Below are 21,223 nucleotides of genomic sequence, written 5' to 3'. Positions count from 1 at the left end.
TTAAGTTATAGGTTGTTTGGAAAGATCCTACCCTTCAAAAGTTTTCATAACCTATTGAATTTACATTAATTCTCCAAGCTATAACACTATCACAAAATATTTACTTCGTTGTAATAGAATTTAATTTTTAAGCATCTTGGTTCTTTATTCTTACTTTCAAGAAGCATGCACAAATGAATGCATCTCCATCATACAAGGAAACTATAGTCCTGATTCCTTCGCAATAATTTTTATTCTCCTTCGAGTGTAATAACAATTTCTGATTAATTTGGCCTTATGGCCTAGATACGACATTCTGGAAATTTCACAATTCAATGGAAAGTTAGTATTAAGCAACGTGTGCACCACCTATGGTGACAACAAGAGTTTGTATAATGAAAAGGAAGTTCCTATATTAGAATGAGGTGAATTCCTCCTTGATATAAACTATTTTCAATACATATGGATGGGGGGGCAATGTACATGTTTCATAGCTTGGTCATGTATGACTATATGATATATTCCTTTACAACATCAACGAAATATAAGAAGCATTTACCAACTAAAAAAAATACTTTTACTCAATTTTGATGGTTCATAAACCCACCCCAGAGTGCATGAAATGACTGCTAGTTTGTGAACCCTATTCCCTGGATGGGGTTGGGTATGCACCCCAAATAACCCTAAAGTTCCCACACTACCCATGTTCTTCAGGGTACCTCCTGGCCAAAAATGGATGTAACCAATTTGGGTACCCCAAAACCTGAATTTGGTTACTAGGGGCCCTTTCCATCGACACTTTGGTACTAAAAGAATGCACAATAAAGGTTGTGATTAAATTTATGAAATTTCAAGAACTGTAACTTGTAGAAGAATTCTCAATTTCTCTTTCAAGTCTAGCTCATTTTTAGGATGCAAAAAGGAAAGAGACATATGCTTATAATTCAACAATTTCATGGATGTTTTGGGTGAGAGGGTCTCATAGTACTACATCAAGTGAAGCAACATTTTTGGAAGATCATTTGAGAGATGATTAGATCCTTTCTACATATTAGTAACTATACTTAGGTTGAAATTTGTCAAAACAATACCTTGTAAAAAAAACAATGTTGTCCTATGATACAATGAACTATCTCATAGAGGCTAAGCTTATAGGTAGATTGGAAAAGTTACAATTAACTATTACTTTCCTTGCGAATGACATACTTGGAAAATTTATGAAGTAACAATAACAATGGGGAATAGATAATCAAACTCACGAGGAAGTGGCTCTATTATGTGAAGAAACTATTAATATCAGATTAACTTACCATTCAAGCAATCATGTGTAGGCTACTCTTGAAGTCAATGCAAAGGGCATGATGGGCATGAACATACAAGAGTTAAAGTAATCCTCCAATCTTGAGACAATAATCTCTCTTATGGATTCAAACAAAAGTAGACCACAACTTCAAGTCAACAACAACATCGCTTTATAAATTGTGGACACATCAAAAGAATAAACCCTTGATCTTCATCCCTCTTGTGATAGATCCCACTAGGTCCAAGTGTTGAACCTAGGAGCTCTAATACCATTTGTAACACATCCTGTTATGTAATCAAGGGTGGTCACTGTGTTAGCTCGAGAATGGTGTTATTATTATTATTTTATGTTTTTCCTCGGAATAATCAGATCCCTAACCATGAAAGTTGATAAGATGTTCCAAAGTACCCTTGACAATTTTCATTGGTACTGAGCCTATCATAGGGATTAATAGTAATACAATATCTCTTGAGTGGAAAAAGGAAGAAACAAAACCTAAAAAACATTGTACTCTTTGTATTTATATATAAGAGTGGAGTTTAGTGAATTGGTAATTCAATGGTTAACCTATTCCATGGTTAAGATAAGGATTTTTGAGGTACAATTCCTTCATCTTCTGGTGAAGTTGGTTAAGCCAACAACTTGTTTTGCACTGAAGGGAGTTGCTAGAAATATCATCATAATTAGTATTGTCAATGGGAAGACACTATTGTGAACAACAAAATAATTGAGTAGAAGTGATGTGACATGAGAATGTGGAATCATAGTGTTAGAGTTTGTGTGTTGAATTTTATGTGGTGATTGTGTCTATCAACATATGAAAAGTAGGAAAAAAACAACAAAGATAAAATCACACAAATAGATAGAAGAAGTGTTTGGAATTGTCCTTCAAGTTCTAGAGTTAGATTGTTTCTTTGACTTGAGAATCATGCTTCTGTGCAACTAGATTGTGACTAGTCACTAAACATTCTGTCTAGATGACCATTTTTTCTATTTCCTTGGGGATATTATACATGACAGTTGAATCATTTATGTTGAGGTACACAATGTAAATTTCCTCCAAATATAGATATATTTTCAATTTCATGAAAATTAGTGGTAGTTTTCACATTTAATGAAATTTAATAAGTAATTATAGTTAAGCTATTCTCAAAAGCATATCAACAAGGAGGAAAGTTGTATAATTGGAAAATTGATCTCAATAGGCTGCTTTATTTTGTTGGTATATTGGTTATTAGATTTATTCTACATGGCTAGTTGGGCCATTGTGCATACTATCTCAATACTTTCCTAATCAATTGAGATCGTATATTTTCTATGGGTGCTAATTTTTTCTATACAGATCCAAAATTCATGCATGGAGATCTATAAATACATACTGAAAAGTATGAAGGATGTTTCTTCAACAACTAATTTGTGATGAGATAATTAATTAGGTTTGATATTATGTGAGAAACGTTGACACAATAGTTTATTCATCACTTGCAAATAGGAATGGATTCCATATATTCTATACTTCATAAACTAAAACCCAAAATTGCAACTTTCATATTATAGCGTATGTCAAGGTTCCATGTCCAACCTTTGTGTTTGCATCATAATAGTAGTAGGGAATCCTTGAGGCTTGAACCAACCATAATATCTAAGTCTTTTCGCGATGTATAATGCTTGAGAGACATCAAGCCCAAAATATGATAGTTGAATCAAGCATACCAATATCTCACTTTGATCTTTCATAACATCTAAAAATTCCTTAATCATGTGATGTTTCTATTCCCCAACCTGAGTTATCTACCGATGGATTGAAAATCTCACACCACAATCATTCATTTATTAAGAGTCTATACCCTGAATCATGATAAGTAAAGTGAAACTAATGTTAAAAAAATCACTCATTCCCTTTCCCACTTCTCTATTTGCTTCTCTTTTGAATGAATACTGTGTGGGTGAAGTGTTACAACCACTAATAAGTTAATAACAATAATGTCATTGTGCTCCGTTTGATGGTTAATTAACTGGCACATTAATTTTTTAATTCCTATTTTGTTTTTGAACCATGATGGTTTGAATGTTGTACAATGGAAATCTATAGTAGTTAAATCCTCCAATTCATTTAGTCGAACCTTGGGAATTCAACCACATTCCTAGCCATGCTTTGATTTTCTACACCAGCCATATGTTATATTTCCTCCAACACAGAATTTGTTTGATTGGCCAACTGATTGGTTAATTTCATTTGTACGATGTAATTCTAGTATATTACCTAGAATTCTAAGCCTAAATATATAATATATCATTATGGTAGTGCTAGTGTTGGCCTAAAACTTGAAATTAACCTAGTGGCAATTGTAGAGCGAATAATTTATTTTTTTTGACATACAATCCTTGATGATGAATCCCTATTGACTCTACAGAAATGTATTTCCTTAGGCTTAAGGTTAGAGATGCCTACATACTTCTTATATTTATCTTGGTGATTGTTGGGTACTAGGAATTAAATTGATTTTACTTTTCTTCGACTAGTATCACCATTCTTAGTGATCATGAGCTTCGCTGTTGGAATACTTGAGATTTGTATCTCCTACTATATTTCTCTATATTTGAATTTCCATTGAAAGATTTTCTAAAATATTAGTAATTAAATTTTTGGGGGGCTTGGAACCATCGTAATTAGATTTTATGTAGAAATGTGTCCATAGTATCCATGTGTGCCAGGTTTGAGGGAACTCTGCCAAAATTAGCTATGATTTATAACTGGCCTCAACTAATTGCAATTCATCTTATATGGATGGGACTGACCATAGCAAGAATCAAACTCCCGTGAATAGCTTGACTCTCCATTAACCTTATCCCTGAACCAATTCAACATTTTCATTTTTATAGGATACACCTAGGCCAATTATCTACAAAAAATTTAATGTATTGTCTAGTTTTTGTCTTTAGGATCAACCCCCAATAGAAAATAAATATCAAGGGAACTTCATTAAGGTGGAAGTGGAACACTAGTAGACATCAATACGAAGAGGGAGAGAAATGAAAATGAGAAAGGGAGAAGCATCGTGATGAGCATAGGTGTAGGTTTTCCTCCATGAATATATGTGATTGCATGGACGAAGATATTCTTTGCTAATATTGTTGGAGAGTAATCCCATGGCTACCACTAATCAAGAGAATGAGTTGATATTCATATAATCTAGATTCTATGAAGGTTGTTACTCAAAACTGTATGTAGAAACAATAGTTTGGAAAGCATAGCAATACTAGTGAAGTTGGACACTAGAGAACAACAAGGGAAAACAAAAGCTAAAACAAGGCCACCGATTTCCTTATCAAAATCAATGCCATTTCTTCATCGGGAAGGAATCCTTTTAAAACTAGTTTTCATGATCCATATGGACTAAAAATTGGTTTCCTCATTACAAGAAATCATAGAATATGGAATACAGGAAATCAGGGATTTCAATTAGGAAACTAGACTCAGTGTCAGAGCTATGTTTAATATACTAAAACTTAACCTATATGTCCATATTTATGTCAGTTGATTTAATTTAATGTTCTCCATATATATAGGTGTTAGTATAATAACTACATCTTGGTTTCATGGCCTTGATCCTACCAATAATTTAGTTTAGGATTGTTGTATCATAGCCTTAACACATAGCGACACCATAAATACTAGTTCATTGCGTGCCACAACCATACCCAACATTTCACAAACATTATATGCATCCATTACTCCCATAGGGAAGTACATATCCACATTTCAACATGATATTCAACATTCCAATAGCCATAGTAATTCAATGTGTGATAATCTTAAGAGAAAAACGTACCTCCGTAGAAGAAAAACAACTGAGTCAGGGACAATGTCTCAACTCCCAACCATAGAATAATGCATTTAGAATTATTGTGCAATTGTCTCCCTCAAGCTAGATTCTAGGGCTAGAGAGGATTGATTTAAGGGCTAAAATAATTTTGCGAGTCAGACTACGCATCCCAAAAGTGTTGAATAGAAAATAAATATCATCTCTCGCACATATCCACTCTGGTGCTACCTCAGACAAAGTATTATTCTCAACAACATTTAAACCCCATTCTCCTTGCCTGTGAGTGTTTTCTTTATAAACATATATCGTTTAGTATTCCATTCTGAATGTGTAACTAGGGTTTGCTAAAAAAAATGGTGTATGCCCCCTCTTTGTGCTCTTTCTCTTCTCTCTCCTTAAATCCAAAATAGCCTGTAATGGCATGAATTCTACCTTTCTCTGTGTTTTGTCCAATTTCGCCCACAAAATTGTGAGCCATTCAATTGCTACAAATACTGAGAGGGGGGTGAATCAATATTTCTTATCAATTAGTATTTTTTTAATGTTTTCAAAGCATTAATAATGTATAAATAATCAACATATATAATGAACAGTGCATAATAATTTCTAAGATATAAATCCCTATGGGAAAAAAACCATCTAACACTTTTCTAATAATTTTGTGAGTACATCAAATTCTTCAGCTCCAACTTAAAAGGGGAGCCCCAACTCCCTGGTACTCTAAATAATTATTCATTTTCCAGCTTCAATTGGAAGGACACTCCAACAACTTGGTTTTATCAACAACTATTGATAGGATGCTCCAACATCCTAGCAAGCTCCAACTTACCCTAGCACCACGCTACCACTCTGAAGTGTTTTCATCTCCAACCTAAAGGTGACTTCAACCACTTGCCTAGCACCACCCGACCACCCTAAAGATGTGATCCAAACTTATACATGAATGAAATAAAATACATATACAAATAGAAACACTGAGATGCAGTACAAATAAAACTTGATTTCATTAATATCAAAAAATTGAAATATGCTTACATACATAATGGAAATAAACTAGCTCGAGTGATGATAACTTATATTTGAGAAGAGATGTGGTGGCTACATGCCTTTGAACTACATTACAATGAGGCTCGATGGCCTTTTTATCATTGAGAAATGATGTGAAACCCTTAACATCGAAAAACCTAACCCTAGGAGATGAAGCACCAAACATTTGTGGGCCTCGTTGGGGTAAGTTGTAATGTCAACTTCTTGGTGTCATAACTTTGGCATACGATCTCTGTTTGTCTATAATAATACCTCGTTTGATGATCTTGAAGAGGAAGCCAAAAAAAATCATGCAAAGTGGTTTGGCACTTTTCTAGACTCTCCATTTTCCCTAAGAACATCTGTTATTCCCTAAAAAAAGATCCATAAGTTTAGGACCCAAAAGAACTAACAAAATAGTAAGTTGTGCTACAATTAAGGAAACTAAAAAGAAAAAATAGTGGGGTTCCAAGTGGAATAGGTGGGTGTCCAACAATATCCAGCTAGATCAATCCTCCCCCCTTGGAAAGTCATGGTTCCCATTGCATTGAGTGCCTCCATGAGATGGGCAAACTTCTATTGAACATGGTCCCTAGTGAGCCACTTGCCTTGTTGAAGGAGTTGGAAAGCTTTAACAACCTGATACAGTTGGATCTTCTACTGGAGAGTGTTCTCGATTTTCATTTCCATGATTCAAATATTGTGGCCTATTCCATAGAGTCTAGGCTTAGCTCTCTTGGTGTGAGTTGTTCTACAATGTCTGATGTGTCGAGTAATGGTGGAATGTATGCCGGAAGGAGGTCCAAATTGATCACTGGGTGTAGGCCAAGGAATGGGGGAGTGTTGATCTCAAAAGCATTATATCCCATAGCCTTAGAGATGGTGTAAGGCCCATATTGGAGCGGGCGAATCTTGGGTTGGGCCCTAGTGGACGCTCCTTTTGCAAATGTAACCAAACTTTTCACCCACCTGGAACCTGTGTGGAACTTGATGTTCATCATGAAACTACTTGACTTAGCATTAGATTTATCCAATATGTCATGGATCTACTTGTGGATGTGTTGAATGTGCTCAATGAAGCTTTTATACCTGTCATCTTTGGCCTAGACATGAGTTGAATCTACTTGCGTAGCTGCAAATGGTATGGCAACATCAATGCGACATAGTGGTTGTGCTATGGTGGCTACAACCACCCTCCAAAATTTTTCCTTAGCTTCGTTTTGGAGGCTCCCTTCCAACCATCACATCAACTTTCCTTGCTTCGTTAAGTTCACACGATTCAGTGCCTTCCTTGCACAAATGCAGCTTGTCGATCACAACTTGATTCATTCCCCTCATATGATGTTCACCCGAACTTGGTCCAGCTGCAGGCTGAGCAGCTTCCCTAAGAAAATTGTGCATTTTTGGAGGGAAACTGGCCATCCCTCTAGAAATTGCGCAATCCTATTTGGCAGCCTGCTGGGCTCCAAGATTGCGCAATCCTGCTAATCAACAGTCCCAGCAGGAATTGCGCAATTTTCCCCAGCAGGGCTGCTCAGCCCAGAATTTTTGCAAATCTAATCAGCTGCTCTACCCAGAAATTACACAAATCTGCTAGGAAGCTAGCCCAGCTCCCAACTAGAAATGCAATTTTTTTTTTATCTGTCAAGCAATCTCTTGCGTGTGTAGTTGAGTTGACTAGTTCCCCTTAGGACTAAGAAAATATAACTTGCATGCATGGGCTACCTCTCCCAATATAGCATGCAAAGGCATCCCTTTGTTCAGGGATCTATGTTTAGCAGTTGGAGGTTACATACAATGATCATTTTAGAAACCTCCCACCAAGTGTCACTTCCCTAGATTTGTGGCATACGTGTCACAACCTCGATGTTATCAAAACTCATCAAACAGATGCTACAAAACTCATTCCTCACATCAAGCTTGTAGCCATGACATCTCACATCACATCTAGGAGCATTCGGCACATTCAACTCAGTTTTTTTGGGGTAAGCCCACTTCCCATGCCTTGTGTTGCAACTTTGTCGTATTTTGTGTTTTCGATTGTATGAGTATTTTTTGCTTGATTTATTTGAATGTCTGTTTTTATTTACATGTATATCAGCTTGTCCTAGCATCATTTTAGTTTTCATTGCTATATCACTACTATCATATGCATGAAACTATGAAAAATGAACGATCACCAATTTGGTGACTCACCTCACCCACATGCATGTTGTTTTTTTTTATCAATCGGTCATTCTCTGTTTGCATGCATGATCATTCACTTATGATTACACTCAGTATTTCCATGCATTCACACTCACATTCACTTTCAGTTTCCCATCAGCGAGTCTCGGCAGCCTTGTCCTGGACTCTGCCTCACCAAGACAACATTGCACAATCTTGAGAGGGAAGGCTCTATCTTCCTCTCAGGAAATGCACATTTATGCCCACTAACTGTCCCCCAGGAGTATTTTGCGCATTCCTGAGGGACAGTGATTGTTGGCCAAGAAAATTACGCAATGCAGTCACTGAGCCTGCAACCATTGCCAACTAAGATTGCGCATTGGGCAATCCCCGAAGTCAACAGCCAGACTACACTATGCATTGTGTAGTTCCAGCAGTCAGTCAGTCTCCCAGCATCCCAGACTGTGCCTCATGCAGTCTTGGCAGTTGGTCTCCCAACCTCCCGATCGAAATTGCACAACCTTCATGACCAGTCACACAGGTATGTTTCCAGTCAATTCTCATGTTCATTTTCATTTTTGACTGACAGATTCTGCCATGAGTGTTGCCATGTCTCCAGGTATTGTAGATGTCCATCTGCCTCTCAGCAGTGTAGGTACAATGGTTTCCAAGAGATCAGAGTCAAAGACACCATCCAAAGTTGATCCAAATTTAAATAGGAATGCAACAAATTACAGATATGACCATAAATATACAGATGCAATAGAAATAATACTTCATTTCAGTGATGTAAAATACTGAAATATGGTCACAAACAAAAATGGAAATAAACTAGCTCGGGCGATGGTAGCTTATCTCTGAGAAGAGATGTGGCAGCTACATGCCTCTAAATTGTCTTACAATGATCCTCGAAGGCATATTTATTGTTGAGAAACAACCCTAAACATCCAAAAACCTAACCCTAGGAGATGAAGCGCCAAACTATGGGCCCCGTTTTGGGTAAATTGGTACATCAACTTCCCGGGGTCATAACTTTGGCATATGATCTTCATTTGACATGCACAATACCTCATTAGAAAGATCTATCTGAGGACTACAACTTTGTGATGAGAAAACTTGATCCATGGACACCTGTTTCTCCCAGTGTTCCCAATAAACATCGTTTAGGGCTTCAAAACGGCTCCAGAAGTTTAGGACGCGAAAAACTACCAAAAATAGTAAATTGTGCTACAAATAAGGAAACTGAAAAACTGAAAGAAACAATGGTGGAGGTTCAAGTGGAATAGGTGGGTGGCCACCAATATCCACCTAGATCATTCCTCCCCCCTTCGGAAGTAATGGTTCCCATTGCATTGATTTCCTCCATGAAATGAGGAAACTTTTGCTGAACTTGGTCCCTGGTGAGCCACTTGCCCTGGTGAAGGAGTTGGTCTACTTTGACAACTCGATATAGTTGGATCCTTTATGGTCAGGTGTTCTTGTTCTACATGTCCATGATCTGATCAATTGTGGCCTATTCCATGCAATCTGGATTTAACTCTGTAGGTGTGAATTGTTCTGCAATGTCGGATGTGTCTAGCAATGGTGGGAAGTATGGTCGAAGGTGGTCCACATTGAACACTGGGTGCAAGCCAAGGAATGGGGGAATGCTAAGCTCAAATGAATTGTCTCCCATGGCCTTTGTAATGGTATACAAACCATATCAGAGTGGTATGAGTTTCTGATAGGCTCCAGTAAGGCGTTCCTTTTGCAAATGCAGCCAGACTTTGTCGCCCAACTTAAACTTGTGTGGCACCCGATGTTGATCATGTCACTACTTTTATTTGGCATTTGTTTTGTCCAGAATGTCATGTACCTTCTATCATATATGTTGGATGTGCTCAATGAATTTTTTTGCCTTATCGGTTTCAGACTTGAAATGAGTCGAATCTACCTGAGTAGCTACAAATGGCATGGCCACATAAATGGGACATAGTGACTGGAATCCCAAGCCCACCTAAAACAAGTTGTGGCTAGTCGAGCTATGGAGAACCCAGTTATAGATATGCTAGACATAGGGGAGGTTCTCATCCCATGTGAATGGATGCTTTGAGTTGTACACGAACTAAAGAACCTGTTGTCCTGATTTGAGAGGATAGATTATGGGATCCCAAAGTTTACCCACACTCATTCAAAGAAGAGTTTAGCAGTGGATTATGTTGTGATATTCTTATTACAGGCCACCATAATGGCCATCTTCAAGAATATGTCGATGACCACAAAAACATAGTCGCTTCCATGCTTAGTAGATGGAATGCCCGTCATGTAATCCATGGAGATGGATTCCCAAGGTTGACTAAAGGTAGGAAATGGAGTATAGAGGCCTTGCTTCTTGATGGTTGGTTTGGCAATGGAACAGGCAGTGCAGGATCTGATGTACTTCTTGAAATATTTTTGAATATTTGTCCAATAGAAATACTTTTGTAGTACTGCCACCATTTTCTTGACCCCGAAATGCCCAGCAGGCCAACTATAGTGCACTTCCCAAATCATCTTTGCATGCTTGCTTGAAGGAACACAAAGGTAACCCAGGTTGCATAATAGGGCATCTTGGAGGTGAAAATCTAGGACATGTTGACCCTCTAAGAGAATCTAATATGTGTGGCCGAATTTTGGGTCGCTTTTGTAGGGAAGTGGCCAATCGGAAGTCTCGTGCCCACAAGAGTTGAGTATGGTGGTTAATGCCATGATCTGTGGTTAGCTGAGGAAATATGCAAAATTATTGGCATTGCCCTTCTTATACTTGATATTCAAATGGAACTGTTGTAGGTATGTGGACCACTTCTGATGGTGATCATTCTGCAACTTACCTTGTGTCTATATGACCTGCAGGGGCTGGTGGTCTATGTGGATGACCATTTCCTTCCCCAAAATGTAATGTCGGCAGGCCTGCACAATGGAATACATCTATTTGTCATAAGTGGGATAATTCTAAACTGTGTTTGAAAGCATCTCACTGTGATATGCCACTGGATGCCCATGTTGAGTAAGGACTGCCCCAATAGCATAGTCAGAGGTATCTGTCTCGACCTCAAATGGTTGTTGCAAGTCTGGTAATGGGAGAACTCGTGCCGAGCAGAGGTGACGTTTGAACTCTGCGAATGCCTTCTGTTGAGATTCAGACCGAAAGAATTTTTCTTTCAATCCTCCCTTGGTGACTTGAATCAAGGGCCAAGTGATACCTACGGTAGAAACTGGCAAGACCCAGAAAGCTATGGATCTCTATCAGAGTGGTTGGAGCTGGCCAATCCTGAATGAATTGGATCTTAATTGGATCCATTGAGCCCCCATTCATCAATAATGTATCTCAGATATTGAACTTGGGCATGCCAAAAATGAATTTCTCCAAATTGGCACATAGCTTGTGTTGCTGCAGTATTTGGAGAACCTATCGGATGTGATGGAGGTTCTCTTCCAAACTCTAGCTAAATATTAGGATGTCATCCAAGTATACCACTACAAATGAGTTGGTGAATGGTTGCAAGATGTCATCCATTAGCCTCACGAAGGTTGCAGGAGCATTCGTCAACCAGAAAGGCATAACCAAACATTCAAAAAGGCCCTCCTTGGATTTGAAAGCAGTCTTCCACATATCAGAGGGTTCAATTGGTACCTGGTGATATCCTGACTTCAAGTTGATCTTGCTAAAATATTTTTCTTGGTTTCGTGGGTCCCGAAGGTCATCAAATTGTGGGATCAGGTACCTATTCTAGATAGTGATCTTGTTCAACACCCAATAGTCAATACAGAGTCTCCAAGTCCCATCCTTCATCTGTACTAACATGATTGGGCTCTGACAGGGTGATGAACTCAGTCGGATGTGACCTTTCTGCAACAGTTCCTGAATTTGCCTCTTGATTTCGTCATTCTCCAAAATGGAGCGCTGATCAATTGGTCCATTGGGCAATGTGCACCTGGGGTTATATCAATGGAGTGCTTGACCTAGCAGTGTAGAGGCACCCTTGTGGGGGAGATGAAGATTTCCTCGTACTCCTCCATGACCTTGTTCATCTGTGGTTGTTGTGTAGAGGGGACCTGTCCAGAGGTCATGGCCACCCTCTTCTTCTTTCCTTGAGGGCGTATCCTCAGGAAAAAAAATTCCTGGTTTTGGAATGAGCTTATTGCATTGTTTTGCAGTAATCAAATAGATGGCGGTAGGCAGTGCTACCTTTGGTATCCTATACAACTTATTTCCCGAAGTAAAAATAACAGCATGAGGCCTGGACTCATAAACAGCATGTCGATTCCACAAGTATGGTTGGCCTAATAATACATTACAAACATCAAGGGGATAAACATCACACAATATCTCATCTGTGAAGGGCTTGATGTTGTATGGAAGGTGACACTACTAGCCCATCTGAAGATCTTGTCCTTGGTGAAGCTACTCAATGGAGTACAGTTGTGGATGTGTTGTGGTTGGTAAGCCCAACTACTTCACGACCTCTGCTGTAATGAGTTTTTTTGGCTCTTGTTGTGGATAATGAATTGTAGCGGGCAACCCTTTACCCACATCTGGGAGTGGAAGAGGTGCTCCTCCTCCTCTGGATCTTTAGGTTCCTCCTTCTAGATCTTCATGGTGGCAACGGTCGTGTTGGGCTCCGCATCGATAATCTGCTTCCCTTTGTCATTCCCCTTATCAGGTTTTGACTCAGAGTCAGAACATGCATTTGATTCTGAAGACTTTAGCTCGACTACCAGTTATTGCTTGGCCCAACACTCACTTGTGTTGTGAGTGGAGCTCTTATGGAACTCAAACCACTTTCCTGTGTCCTTCTTCGGCTTCATGGTGTTTTTCTTTACTTATAGCTTTGGCAGGTTGTCCTGGGCTACCCCTTATTGGCTTTGTCCTTTCTTTAGTGGTTTGGGGGCACCTTTCCCTTGCTTCAGATTTGCAAATTCAAAGTCTCACTTCTTCTGTTTAAACTTCTGCTTGATCTTCACAGCATATCGGTATGTCGTGCTGAGCGAGGAGATGTCCAGGAACTCCATCTTGTCCTAGATGTACCAGTGTAGGCAACCATGATATTTGAGTACCAAATGCAACTCACAATCCTTCATACCCAACTTTGTGTAAAGGGTATGAAAAATATTGGTAAACTCCACATGTCTTGGTCCCTTCCCTGCCGTAGCATGGTCCACTTTATGTATTTATCCTCATAGCTTCTGACAGGGTAGTACTCCTCCTTGATGGCATTCTGGAATGAATTCCAAGTGGATGTAGTTGAAAACAGTGATGCCATACTTTCATCCTTCTGTTTGCAGTATGTTTCCCTCCAGTCCTTTACGTGGGGGGTGGCTTTGAGAAGAGCGAAAGTAATATTTTCCTGGCTAGAAAAATCATAGAAAGAAAAATACCCTTCTAGAAGATTCAACCATTTATCTACAACGTCTGCATCTATCTAACCCTCAAATATGGGAATGTCAAAGTTAACTTGTACTTAAAGGGTGTGGTGCTTCCAGAGTAGCTGTTGGAAGTAGATGTGTTGCCGCTGGGTAGCCGCTGAAGGATCTGGGAAATGTTGTCCATCATCGTGTTCCTTTATCGCTCGAGGGCCTCTTCGAGCAAGATTTCTATGGGATCTCCTACCCCCTTGTATTTCTCTTCATCCTCCATGGGAGGCCGTTAGGATTTACGAGGTTGGTCTTGCAGAGGTTTGACTAGTTCAAGCCCTATCTCCTTATACCTTGACCTCATTGGGGACATGCAAAGAAAAATAGAGAAAGAGCAGACCACTCTAATACCACTGATCCAGACTTAAACAAGAATGCAACAAATTACAGATATGACCATAAATACAAAGATGCAATAGAAATAATACTTCGTTTCATTGATGTAAAACACTGAAATATGCTTACAAACAAAAATGGAAATAAACTAGCTCGGGCGATGGTAGCTTATCTCTGAGAAGAGATGTGGTGGCTACATGCCTCTGAACACTCTTACTGTTATCACCCCAAGAAACTCTCCTAGGTTGTATCTCAGAGATGCTCGAGAACATTACAAACTCAACAAAAATGTTGGAAATAGGTGGATGAATGGAAGTAATGATGCATATTCAAGCCAGATGACCACTTCTACTATGCTTAACCCTAGACATGGGTGAACACCCCAAGACTACAAGGCTTTAGACCACCAATTACTCACAGTTTGAGGATTTGGTGAACATGGAGAATACTGACCACACCAGCAGATGCACAAGACCATGTGATGACTGGCTGCAACCGGTAAAGAGGCCTGCAAATCTATTTCCTAATGCAGAGACAGGATGACAGCTCTCTGGCACTCAGTAAATGGAAACCTGCATAGCACATTCAATGATACATACTATATTCTAACACCGAGGTGGGATGACAGCCCCTCTAATGCTAAAAAATCATGAGCACATGAACAAATGCATAACAAGCACAACCTAGAATAGAGTAGAAATGGAAAGTGAGAAATTAACAACAAAAGAAGCTTGTATTAGCTGAAAATGAAGACTAGACACTGCAGGTATCATAGTAGTTACAGTCTCCAGAAGTTGAACCTTACATCAAAACTACAACCATCAACCCTATTACATTTTGTCTTTTGGATATATATAGAGGTTGATTACAAAAATACCCTGCTGCTCTATGCGTGGAGGGGTCATTATCGACCACCGACCACATTAACTATCTAATATGGGTCTCTAATACAATCTGTTGTTTCAATGAGTGAATTTGACATTCTCTGGTGCTCGGTTGTCCTTCTCGAATAGGTGGAGTGTTGTATAGAAGAAACTCCATAACTGATAAATGCTTTAACTGCTCAAGGCTGTCCTTTCCTTCTTCAGCCATCCTTTATGTTGAATGCAGTGGTTGAGGAATAACTGCGCCGGGTACAGGATAGCTGATCACTTCATCCTTCAGGTGTACAAAATGGTTATGGATGCGAAGACTGCATGGCAAACAAATGAGTGGGACCGGGAGTAAACAACAGCGATTGGATCAAGTAAATGGGTGGCAGAGATCTGTCGGCAGGAGGTGTCGGGAGGAAATGGAGGCGAAAATGATTGTGAGTTGTCAGATCTTGCAGATGGATGGCGGAGATCGTCTTATAGGGGATATTGGAGATATGTGGATGGATAAACGTGGGCCGTTGGCTCGTGGTCGGGTAGATTCGACAGCTGTCGGGTGGACAAATAGCACGAGAGATAAAATGCAGGGATGGCGGTTTTGGTGGCGGGTGGTATTCCCCGCACCGCTTATGGGAGGATGGCGGTATTCTTACAGACCTGCGCAATCCCATTCACTAGTCGGCGTGGCCGATGGGACCAGTGGAAAACTGCTTTCCCCAATGGCTAATGCGTGTGCAGCTTACGAGTGTGGGATGAGCGATTACCGTTGGATCGAGAGATGGACAATCGGACGACGGGAAAAACGCACGTGTTTTATGTGACTGATGTGACAGGGAAAGCACCAGATGGTCGAATAGCATTTGTTTTGGAGGCGCATGGTCATGTAGGTTTGAAACCTTAGTGCCGAGGGTTTTTACGAAAAAGGGGCTAATACCTGGCCTTGAAGGAAACTAGAGGTGGCGAAGGCTATGGGAGTATATATGAAAAAACATGAAGGAGATGGAGAAAACAACTGTTGCTAACTCCCTGCCTACGAAACACATGGCCATGCTAGTATTTTGGTCCTCCAAATGCACAAGTACATAGCAGGGCTAACACTGGCTCCTTCTGGGGATGAGATCCTCCCTGTGTGGTCTCAAGAACCTGCAGATCAATGCCTTCTTGATGAAAAAAAAATTAACAAAATCCCTAGTGTTCCATTGGGCATGGAGTCTCACTGATACTACACTACAACTGATAAAACAAAATATTTACAACCTTTAAGGCCAAAGACCTTAAATCACATAAATTTTCAGAAATTCCCCATTAACTGGGCCATTAAAAACTGTCTCTCCTCCCATACTTTTTAGTATGAAGGTGTTGTTCTCTTGAATCTAAGAAATGATAAAAGGCCCTGTCTAGAAAGCATCAAACTTCCCATGGTTACCTTTCTTTTCTTTAAATGCATCCCACTTCAGAACCAAGTCTCCAACCTAAAAATTATCTGATTTTTTCTTTTTGTCAAATGCTTCCTTTATCTTTTTTTGATGTGCTGCAGCCTTTTCAACCAGCTATTCTCTAATCTAATGTACCTTTGCTAAATTAGTGATCCTGTTTTCCATGTCTTCTTCCTCACTGCATTCCTCTTGAAGGAACTTTGCCACAGGGAGAGTTAACTAGATTGGGAATAGAGCCTCAATGCCATACACCAGCTTGAATGGAAAACTCCCTGTGGATTTCTTAATGGTCACTCTGTCAGGCCACAATGCATATTTGAGCTTAGAATCCCAGTTCTTTTTGTTGTCTTCCAGCAGCTTCTTGATTATCCTTATCAGGCTTTTGTTAGAGGATTCTGCTAGACCATTGCCTTGAGGATAATATGAGGTGGAATGAACCAGTTTAATATCCATTGAATCACACAAATCCACCAATTCTTTTGCTCTGAAGGCTACTGCATTGTCTGTGACTAATTTATTTGGAAAACCAAATCTGGTAAAGATATTCTCTGTCAAAAACTTCATGACCACACTATGATCAACCTTTCTGGTAGGGATTGCTTCAAGCCACTTAGTAAAATAATTAGTGGCTACTAATATCCATCTGTGCTGGCCAGTGGAATGTGGATTGATCTCTCTAATGAAATCCAAGCCTCACTGCTGAAAAGGTCCTTTTGCATGTATTGATTTTAAGGGTAGGGACTTCAATTGTTTCTTTCCTTCAAATCTTTGGCACCTGTCACAAGATTTAACAAATCAAAATACATCAGAAATTAAGGTGGGCCAATAGTACCCAGCTCTGAGGATCTTATGAGCTGTAGTTTTCTAGTAATGGTGTCCACCACACATATTGGAATGAAACTGTTGCATGACTTCTATTGACTGTTGTTTGTCTAGACACCTCAAAAGCATTCCAGATGGATCCCTCCAGTAGAGCAGATTTTCATTAATGCAATATTTAGCTACCCTAAGCTTAATAGTTCTGGCTTGACTTGTGCTTGAGGTTGGAGGGATTTCTAGCTTCAGCAAAAATTTAACTATTTCATAATACCAATCACAAGAAGCTAGATTCTCGGCCACTCACTGCTTCCTCTTCTTCTGCTTGACCACTTTCTGCAATTGTGCACATGAAATCAATATCCAATGTTTTGTAATTTTTTTCAACTAATAACCTAGCAAGACCCTGACCTTTGAAAAGTTTGGTGGGCTTCAGCTCTATATTAAATTCAATCAAAAATGCAATCCACTTTGCCCTTCTTCCATCAGCATCAGGTTGTGTTAAGACATATTTTATTGCAGTAGAGGGTACATATGCAATTATTTCGGAATGCAGTGTAAACTCTGAAAGCTTTCAAGAATTTGATAAGAGCATATGCTTGTTTTTCAATAATGTCATACCTCAGTTCAACATCCCTTAAGTTTTTGCTGAAAAATGCCACTGGATGCTCTAAAGCTTCTTCATCTTCTTGCAATAACGCTGCTGCAATGGTGTCTTCAGAGGCAAATAAAAATATATGGAGCTCCTTGCTATAATCCGAACTTATTAAGGTGGGAGCCTCCATAATAGCTTTCTTAATGGACTCGCAGGATTTTCTTGCTGAATCAGTCCACTTAATCTCTGACCCTTTCTTCAACATGGAGGTAATATGCTTCACTAATTCTACAAAATTTGGTATAAACCTCCTTACAAAATTAATTTTTCCCAGAAAGGACTAGATATCCTTCTTTGATCTTGGGACAGACAAAGTCTGTATTTATTTTACTCTTTCTGGGTCAATTCAGACACCTACAGCAGAAACCACATGTCGTAATTGCCTGCCTTCTTCTAAAGCAAATTGTGATTTTTTAGGATTGATTGAAATTCCAAACCTCTTGCACTTTAGGAACACCTTCTTCAAATGTTGCAGATGATCTTGATGGCTGCTGGAGTATACTATTATATCATCTAGGTAGATGAGGACAAATTTATCCTTCTCTCCCACAAATGCTATATCCATAGCTCTCTGAAAGGTTGCTCCAGCATTCATCAACCCAAAAGGCATCTTGGCATACATAAAAGTGCCCCAAGGAGTGGTGAATGCAGTCTTCTCTTGATCATCTGGATGTACAACAATTTGATTAAACCCTGAAAATCCATCCAAGAAAGACATAACTTTGGCTCCTGAGACCTTCTATAGCAAATACTCCATCTTGGGCAGAGGGTAGTTGTCTTTCTTAGAGAATTTATTTAAGTTTCTGAAATCAACACACAGTCTGATTTCTCCAGTTTTCTTCCTCACTACCACCAAGTTGGCTACCCATTTTGAATATCTGAGAGGGACTATGATCTTGGCAGCCAGTAACTTTTTAATTTCTTTTTCTATCAGAGAAAGGAGCAAAGGATTTATTGGTCTCAGCTTCTTCTTGAAAGGAATGGTATCTTTCTCGAGAGGGATTTTATGCTGAATAATCTTTTTATCATAGGTATTCAGGTCACTATACTACCAGGAAAACACATCAGCAAATTGCTTCATTAAATTGCAGTATTCAGAACTTTGGTTAGTAGACAGATGAGGAGATAGATTTATGTATCTAGGCTGACCTGGACTCCCTATGTCATGCTTACAGACTGCAGATTGGTCTCCTTTCTGGGCAGCCTTGTAAGGCACATCATTTTGGTAAAACAATCTTTCTAAAGGAATTAAACCCTTAGGAATATGATTGTTGGGAAGCTGGACAATGCTATTTTTGCCAATTTTGTTTCTAAGTTGGGATTGGAGGTTTTCTTCCAAGCCTTCATTTTCTTGGTCAATTTGTATTTCAGAAAATTCACCAATGACTTGCAGAAACCTATTTATTTCATCATCACCATCAAAAACTTTCCAATGCTAGACATTATCAGGCAAGGATGGCCTTTATTTCATTTGGACTTCATAAACTAGTTTGGGAGGCATGGGAGGGATAAAGATGCTAGTAGACACAGCAAGGGAATCAGCAAGCTAATTTCTGGCTCTAGGGATATATGATATACAAAAATTATCAAAGGAATCTTTGAGTCTCCATACCTCATCTTTGTATGCTTTCAGCCTTGGGTGCTTTGCCTGAAAAGTTTTATTTACTTGTTGAATGATCAGATCAGCATCCCCAAACACCTTTATGTTCCTGATTCCTCTATCTTTTGCTGCATTAAGGCCCAATAGTAGAGCCTCATATTCTGCTATATTGTTAGTGACTTGAAAAGCCAGCTTGAAAGACAGTTGTGTGCTTTTTTGTTCTGGAGATACCAACACCACCCCTACTCCTGCAGTCTCCCTGGAACATGCTCCATTAAAGAACATCTCCCAAACCTGACTTCCTTACTCTTCCTCAGCCTGAACTAATGGTTTCCTTGATATGCATTAAGGCCTTCTGAGATTCTTCTATTTGGAGGATACATGCTCCAAAACCAGTGTCCACAGCATATAAGGGATGATTAATAGGATTCTTCTCATCACTAATGATGTACGCCAACTGTGCTTCTATGTACAATCTCCTGCTTTCTCCTCCAAAAACTGGGACAGTGGCATAAGATAGATCATTCTGTAATGTCCCACCTAGTCTCTTAATCCATCCTTTAGACAACAGCATACCAAACTTTGGAGGGACATCTGCTACCACAATATCCATCATCATACTCTTCATGGGCAGCTGAGTTAGGGTAATGGCCAGGTCTTTTATCAAGCCTAGGCATTTCACTTTCTTTGAATCAAAAGAGAATAAATCATGATATGGTCTAGTGATTTCAAGGCCTAACTCTTCCATGACAGCTTTAGGCATCAAATTGTGGTTGGCCCCTGTGTCTAGCAGGAAATTATGGAGGATTTTGTCATGAATGGTCAAGGAGACATAAAATGATGGAGAATTATTATCAGCAGGTTCAATCATGGGGCTAAGCACAACAACATGCTTATCATCTTGCAAATTGACAGATTTAGTGGAGGTTTGTGTGGTTTCCAGCTTAAGGGCTTCAAGGATAGGCTTTCTAAATACTTCACTCTTTACCAATTCTACTAGAGGCACATATATTTTTAATTTGTGGACTTCTAACTCTAAGTTGAAAGTGGAAGATAACTTGTCAGAACCTCTTACCTCTTGAACTAGTGCTTTAAGGATGACTAGATCAACTGCTAGTCTTCTCTGTCTGATATTCTGTGACTCTATTTGGACAGCAGCTCTTTGGGCAGGATTCTCCTTGACATTTTTTGCATTCGACCTCAGATTATATCTTCACTGCTCCTCAGTTTGCAGAACAACTTCTCTGTCCCACTCTTGACTATCTTGTTCCTATGGCAATGATTCTTCATATGCATCCAATGTCAGAAATGCAGCACTGCCTTTATCTTCCATGCAGTGAATTTCATCCTCATCTTCAAATTGTTCCTCCTCCATGACTACGTTTTGGAAAGGAGCTTTAACCTTTTGTTCTTCATTTGGTTCTTTACCCCTCTGAATGATTTGTAATTTCTCATTTTCTCTTCTGAAAGGATTTGGGTTTCTTGGAGCAAATGTGTTCTGCTACCTTGTCTCTCCTGAATTTTTCTCAACCTTCATCTTAGATACTTTAGCAGCCAATGACTCTATCATCTTAGTCATTTTATCAAATTTTGGATCAGAAGATGATGCAGAGGAAGTAGAAGCTTGACTTCTCTGCCTCCTTCTGTCAGCTTGACTTTTGAGCTTTTCTACAGCCATGATATTAGACTCTACTTCTAGGGTTGCATCGTGCATGTCTGCCAGAGTAGCACATCTCATTTCTCTCAACAATAGGTAGAAATTAGAGTCAAAAGA

The sequence above is a fragment of the Pinus tabuliformis genome, chromosome 5_2 (genome assembly GCF_031772625.1).
Source record: "Pinus tabuliformis cultivar Carrire ecotype Pingquan chromosome 5_2, CPIR1, whole genome shotgun sequence".
NCBI lineage: Eukaryota > Viridiplantae > Streptophyta > Pinopsida > Pinales > Pinaceae > Pinus > Pinus tabuliformis.
The sequence above is the reverse complement of the archived record's forward strand: the minus strand, read 5'-3'. Positions refer to the sequence as shown.